This window comes from Larimichthys crocea, unplaced genomic scaffold (genome assembly GCF_000972845.2).
Source record: "Larimichthys crocea isolate SSNF unplaced genomic scaffold, L_crocea_2.0 scaffold110, whole genome shotgun sequence".
Lineage (NCBI taxonomy): Eukaryota > Metazoa > Chordata > Actinopteri > Sciaenidae > Larimichthys > Larimichthys crocea.
In genome coordinates this window covers 113,364-120,863 of record NW_020851508.1, presented here as the reverse complement: position 1 = coordinate 120,863, position 7,500 = coordinate 113,364, and the positions used below count along the sequence as shown (strand labels likewise).

Here is a 7,500-nt window from a genome sequence, read left to right as displayed (position 1 = left end):
CACTGACACGTCACTGACACGTCACTGACACGTCACTGACACGTCACTGACACTGACACGTCACTGGCACTGGCACGTCACTGACACTGACACGTCACTGGCACTGACACGTCACTGACACTGACACGTCACTGACACTGGCACTGACACGTCACTGACACTGACACTGACACGTCACTGACACGTCACTGACACTGACACGTCACTGGCACTGACACGTCACTGACACTGACACGTCACTGGCACTGACACGTCACTGACACGTCACTGACACGTCACTGACACTGACACGTCACGTCACTGGCACTGACACGTCACGTCACTGGCACTGACACGTCACTGACACTGACACGTCACGTCACGTCACTGGCACTGACACGTCACTGACACGTCACGTCACTGGCACCGACACGTCACTGGCACTGACACGTCACGTCACTGACACGTCACTGGCACGTCACGTCACGTCACTGACACTGACACGTCACTGACACTGGCACGTTACTGACATGTCACTGACACTGACACGTCACTTAGAAACTGGGGTTAGTTTCGATATCTGTCGACGCTCTTGTTGTTGTTCAGCGAGGCGTTCACTGCAGACACAGAGACTCTTCAGCTGGTTTCACTTTAAACAACGAGCCCACACATTCAGACACTGATGCATTCATGGCCTCATCCAAACTGCACACTTCATCTGTGTGTGTGTGTGTGTGTGTGTGTGTGTGGCTTCATTCAATTCAGATTTGAGTCACGTTCAAAATGTTGTGACTTTTTTACCTTCAGATTATAAAACATTATGTTACATAGAATAAACGAAATAATGTATGCTGCAGGCTGTGTCTGTACTCAGACGTGACTGGAGGTCTGCAGAAATGCTCAAGTCATGTTCTGCTATTTAAAGCCTCCTCTGTGAACTTTGACCTCTGGGACAGTCTGCAGATCTCTGCTGATCTCTGGGACAGTCTGCAGATCTCTGCTGATCTCTGGGACAGTCTGCAGATCTCTGCTGATCTCTGGGACAGTCTGCAGATCTCTGGGACAGTCTGCAGATCTCTGGGACAGTCTGCTGATCTCTGGGACAGTGCTGATCTCTGGGACAGTCTGCAGATCTCTGCTGATCTCTGGGACAGTCTGCTGATCTCTGCTGAGCTCTGGGACAGTCTGCAGATCTCTGCTGATCTCTGGGACAGTCTGCTGATCTCTGCTGAGCTCTAAACTCAGACTGAGCTCCTGGAAACCAAACGTAATCACTGAGGAGCGAGCGGAGGATCTGGATTATTACAGACGGACACGGCGAGCAGAGCTGAAAGTGGAGGAGACTCCTGAAGGAGATTTAAATATCTGGAGTCTATATTTAGAGCGCCGCCTCACCTTATGAAAGCAGCATGAGGAGGACAGAGACGACTGAGAGGACTGAGAGGACTGAGAGGACACACAGCCGCTTCTAAACCAACTCACATGTGACGATGTAAACAACAGGCAGAGCATCAGCACGCTGACAGACAGGCTGACAGACAGGCTGACAGACAGGCTGACAGACAGGCCACATTTAGACCGACACGTGCTGCTGCAGAGACTGAACACACAACTACTGCATCTGAGCGCTACTTTAACGTTATTTTAAAGTTATTCTAACGTTATTTGTTAGACCGTTATTTTAATGTTAGACCAGCATTATTTAATGTTAGACCAGCTTTATTTTAGCGTTAGACCAACGTTATTTTAACGTTAGACCAACGTTATTTTAACGTTAGACCAACGTTATTTTAACGTTCGCTGTGTAGGAATGAGGTGCAGTTTCATGGTTCCTCGACAGTGAGAGCTGATTGGTGGATCAGATACTCGCTTAATTAAACTCAAATTAACAGGCCGGCTTCCTGTTCCAATAATATCAGACATGTTTGACGAGGTCGTGCACACAGATCATTCGCACATGTAAACGTGACGAACACACGTCTGCAGCTCTGTGTCTCAGTACGAGTTATTACTGCACGCTCAGTCTGCAGAGGGAGGACGCAGGAAAGAAGAGTCAGACTGCAGAGGGATTTCAATGGACATCCTGAAACTGGATATCAGCAAATAAACCCAGTGTGTGTGTGTGTGTGTGGACGCAGGTCAAGGTGGCTTGTGGAGGTTTGCACGATCAGCAATACGCTGCAGGGCGGGGAGGAAGTACCAATACTACACTGAAGAACACTCAGTATAATGTGTTTAAACTGCGACTGTGACACATTCATATAAAATAATCTATAATCTATAATCTAATGTTCTCCTTTATCCACTGAACATTACCCAGAAGGCCACAGTGACACCTTCACGATGTTCGCTTCAAACCTTTAACATTACAAAAACAAATTTGTTTTTTATGACATTAAACTTTATTGATCGATTTATTTACACGTAAATTATGTCCTGATGAAACGTGTGTGAGTGAGCGAGTTTGGCAGAGCGGCAAGAAAATACTGAGCAGCTTTCTGTCACAGATGGCGGCCGAGGACGGAGGCCGACTGCTCACACACACACACACACACACACACACACACACACACACACACACGTTCTGTTTAAAGGCTCGTCTACAGTCTGAACGACATTCAAACAATGACGGAGAGTTAAAAATCGACGTGTGTGAAATGGGTCATTCAATTCTCTGCTCCAGCCAGCAGGGGCACTACTGAGCACTGAGATGAACACTCACAGGTCCCCTCTTGGCAAACATTAAAAAAACATTACCAGAACGTTTCAGAGATGATTTTAGGAGGATTTAAATCTCGTCCAACAAGAGGACATAAACATGTCCCCGGTTAGCTTCACGGCTCCCTGCTGGTCAGTGTGTTACAACGTCCACACTTAGATAGGTTCACAAGTGCACACACACACGTTTTGCAGACGATCTTAATCAAAGCAAAACACAACACACACATACATCGACAACACACACATCGACAACACACACATCGACAACACACACATCGACAACAGCTCGAGTGCCTGACTGTGCACAGGTCAGAGGTCACGATTTAACCTATGACTGTAACAACATTTCTGTCAGGTTAGTGATCAAAACAAACAAACACATCAGATCCATTTTTCGGGAATAAACTGGGAATTTATAAAATTAAAGGTTGGTCCTTAACATGGAACTTATTATTAAAGGGAATAATCTAAAACAACCAGATTTCCTGCAGGTCCACTTGAATATCTGCTCTTCCTCAGTCACATGCACACAGCACACTGCTTACTGCAGGGCTGCTGAGGCCACGCCCCCTACCTGCACAGGTGATTTCTGTACCTGGACCACACTTTAGAGCCCAGAGCACACAGAGACTGTTGAAGACACATGTGAGCTCGTGGACTACAGAATATTGTTCAGTAAAATAATTCAGACTTGATAAAGTTCTACTTACAAATAAAACTAAATATTCATATTTATGTTTGTTTAAATTACAGTTTACAGTTAATTCCCATAAATTCCCCTGGAGTTTCCGATTTGGAATATTTCCAAAATTCCCCAGCTTAACTTCCCATGGAAAGTTTCTGGTGTTATATTTCATAAAGTGTTATTTTTGGAGGAACCATGGCGATGCTAACTTCCACAAAAACTCGACTTAGAGACGGTCTAACGTGATGAAAACATTGAAACATTGAACTCAGCGTTCCTTTAAATCACATTAATCATCTAAACAAACTCCTCTCGCGTCTAACAACATGAAAAACACTGTGTGCACACCCTTCAGGAAGTATTCATGACATCAAGTATTAGAAATGTGTAAAAGGGCGTGTTGGGGACCTCGGAGAGTGTCATGAACTCGGAGGAGCCCCCGTTTGTCTAAATGGACGATAGCACTGCTCGTGTCCATCGAGGATGTTGCGTAACCTCCTGAAAACAAGAGTCAGTGAACGCAGCGCAGCAGGAATGCAGAGCAGCGAGTCGGCAGGCCACACTGTTGATCTCACTGTTGATTTCATGAGTTTGTTTCCTCGCACAGAGCGCAGACGTGCACGAGCTGAACCTGGAAAATCTGTTCACCAATGCTGCCTCTCTCCCAGTTGCATGCTGGGACATGCTGCAGCTTCCCGCGACCCTGAACAGAACCATCTGTTCATCAGCTGTGAGGTTCAGTGCAGGACTGACGGACCACGATGGAAACTGTGGCAGCTGTGGCAGCGCGTGAACACCTGAACACTGTTCTGGTCAATAACATAATGTTACGTTAAAGTCCGGAGGGAAACACGAGATCAGCCTCCATGAAGGAAACATTTAAACATTCGATACGTTAAACAAACGGATTCTCACGAACTTGTGTCCGTCACTAAACTCTGAAGGGTCGTCACAGTTTTCAGTCTGCAGCGACACAACAAGAGGCGACACGTCCTGACGATATTATCTCACCCAGCAGTGATACGGTTTCATGTTCACCTGCAGTGTGTGTGTGTGTGTGTGTGTGTGTGTGTGTGTGTGTGTCGTCTGCCAACAATCTCAACTGAAAGCTTGAGAACAGATCAGAGTTGTTACAGAGCAGGAGAGGAGTGGAACAACAGGCCGCTGCTCGCTCGCTCTCACTCACAGTCGATGTCGCCTAACCTAAACTTTGTTTCTGTGTCACGGCGTCAGACTCGGATTCAGAAGCCGCTTCATCAAACAAAGTCAGAACACGACAGGCCGAGGGTCCGAGTTCAGACAGTCTGAGCGTCTGATTGGCTGCAGCAGATAGAGTCGTCACAATACCAAAATGAGTAACCACGATACTGTACCAGACAAAGTATCACGATACTATACCAGACAAAGTATCGCGATACTATACCAGACAAAGTATCGCGATACTATACCAGACAAAGAGAAACTATACCAGACAAGTAATAAACGTTACTATACCAGACAAAGTATCAGATACTATACAGACAAAGTATCAGATACTATACCAGACAAGTATCACGAACTATACCACAGACAAAGTCACGTACTATACCAGACAAAGTATCACGATACTATACCAGACAAAGTATCACGATACTATACCAGACAAAGTATCACGATACTATACCAGACAAAGTATAACGATACTATACCAGACAAAGTATAACGATACTATACCAGACAAAGTATCAGATACTATACCAGACAAAGTATCAGATACTATACCAGACAAAGTATCGCGATACTATACCAGACAAAGTATCAGATACTATACCAGACAAAGTATCACGATGCTATTCTAGACAAAGTATAACGATACTATACCAGACAAAGTATCACGATACTATACCAGACAAAGTATCACGATACTATTCTAGACAAAGTATCAGATACTATACCAGACAAAGTATAACGATACTGTACCAGACAAAGTATCAGATACTATACCAGACAAAGTATAACGATACTGTACCAGACAAAGTATCAGATACTATACCAGACAAAGTATCACAATACTATTCTAGACAAAGTATCACGATACTGTACCAGACAGAAACACACGAACAGCCAATCAGCTAACAGACGGGCGGAGCCAGCGTGTGCAAACAGCCTATCATATCCCCGGACGTCACCAGTAACAGGCAAACAGCCAATCACTCAGCAGCTGTGGAGGTCGGTTGCAGAAGTTGCCATGTTGGTTTGTTTACATGGAGTAGCATGCAGTGAGAAGCCGGGAGGAGTCAGAGGCGGAAACTGGCACCGGTAGGATAGTAATCCACGGTAGGATAGTAATCCACGGTAGGATAGTAATCCACAGTAGGATAGTAATCCACAGTAGGATAGTAATCCATAGTAGGATAGTAATCCACAGTAGGACCGTCCTGTAGAATTTATAGTACAGTAGGAACCGTTACGATCTGGCACCGTGCAGCTCTGACAGCAGTGTGACGTCACTGCGTCTGAACACGTGAACGTCGTCTCATATTCATGAACTGATGGTAGATTATTGTTTATAACACTGAAGCATATGACATTTATTTATTTATTTTTTACCAAAAAAACAACCTGCTTTTATTTTGAAAAACCGGCTTTATTTGGTTTTTATTTTGATGCATCAGAACATTTTTTATTTTTTGTCTGTTTTAAGCGTGAAGGAGGTGATGATGCCGTCTGTCTGTCTGTCTGTCTGTCTTCAGCCTCTGCACGGACAGACAGGCAGACAGGCTCTCATGTTAACCCCCCACAGTCTCCACTGAGGCTGCGCTGTAACAAACAGGCCCGAGCAGCTGCTGGAGATTTAACACCTGCGGAGGGTTCCATTATCGGACATAATTTAAAATCCATTAATAAAAAATCAAAAAAAGACTTTAAACCGTCCGGAAGTGACATCATAAATAAAGTGAACGCGGCGCGTGCGTTAATGAGCTCTGCGTCACTGTGTGTGTGTGTGTGTGTGTGTGTGTGTGTGTGAGACAGACGATGGTCGCTGCAGCGCAGTCTAACCACTAACTGGACTGGTTCCATTATCGGACGCAGTGTTGGGTTCTCATAAATATTCCGTTTGTTTTGTTTTTGTTTGTTTCTGGATTTTTCCGGTATGAACCGGCTGAAAGGCGCCAAACATAAAAACAAAAAAAAACAAACACCGTTTGTCACGGTTCAAAGTGACAAACAGAAAAAAAAAACGTTTATTTATTTTGGATACACGCACGAGCAGGTTAGCTGGCTAACGTGACTGTCACGCAGAGCACGCATTAAACACAGCGGATCACGCGCAGTTTGGCGGGTTTCACGCACAGAAACGAAACGAAAGAAAGAAAGCGGCTCGGTTTTAACGGGGAGGCGTGTCCGATAATGGGCTCACCGAGGACACCGTTAAACGACGCTAGCTCTGCGTTAGCCTGTTAGCCGAGGCGGGCTACACGTCCAAACCTTCCGGTTCTGCCCGGTTCCGGTTCTGCCGCGGGTTCGGTCGGTGTCGGTGTGTCGGTGTGTCCCGTACCTTGTTGTCTCGGCTGGTTGTTCCCGCAGGTGTGCGGCACGCTCATGTTCAGCTCGCGCTCTCACATGTGACGTCCATGTTTGCTGCAGCGCGTGAAGCTAGCGCGACACCGCCGCGCGCTTCCGGTGACGACCTTCAAAGTAAAGGTCCTGCGCGAACACAGGAAGTACTTCAGATATTAAAAGTGATTTTCTGTCACCTTTGCTTCACATCATATATTATATATCATATTTATACTCATAGTATATTATTTATAGTGTGTAATCCTGCACAGTATTTATTATGCACGTGTTATATATCATGTATCATATCGTGGATATTATTTCATAATCTTACTGTGTCATTAAAACCTGTTGAACCTGCTGAGCGAGGCGGTGTGGTGAGCTCTGACACGCTTTATTGGTTTGTTAAATAACAGAGTAAGAGTAATTATATGTTTTATGCTTTTATTTTGAAGCCAGAGCGCCTCTGTTTCCGGTGTTATTGCGTGACGGTGACGCAGCTGCAGCTGTCAGAGAAGCTGCTGAAAACACCGGACCTTTAAATTATTCACAAAAACATCCAAATGTTTAAAACA

General features: G+C 45.2%; 1 protein-coding gene across 1 annotated transcript in view; it reads right to left on the bottom strand.

Annotated features, from left to right (window-relative positions):
* dennd4b (DENN/MADD domain containing 4B) overlaps positions 1–7,051 on the bottom strand; it is a 28,257-nt gene extending 21,206 nt beyond the window's left edge. Inside the window, exon 1 of the mRNA XM_010749377.3 lies at positions 6,924–7,051. The gene's annotated coding sequence lies outside the window, so the exon portion shown is untranslated. The remainder of the gene's footprint in view (positions 1–6,923) is intronic.
* Positions 7,052–7,500: the final 449 nt, after the last annotated feature.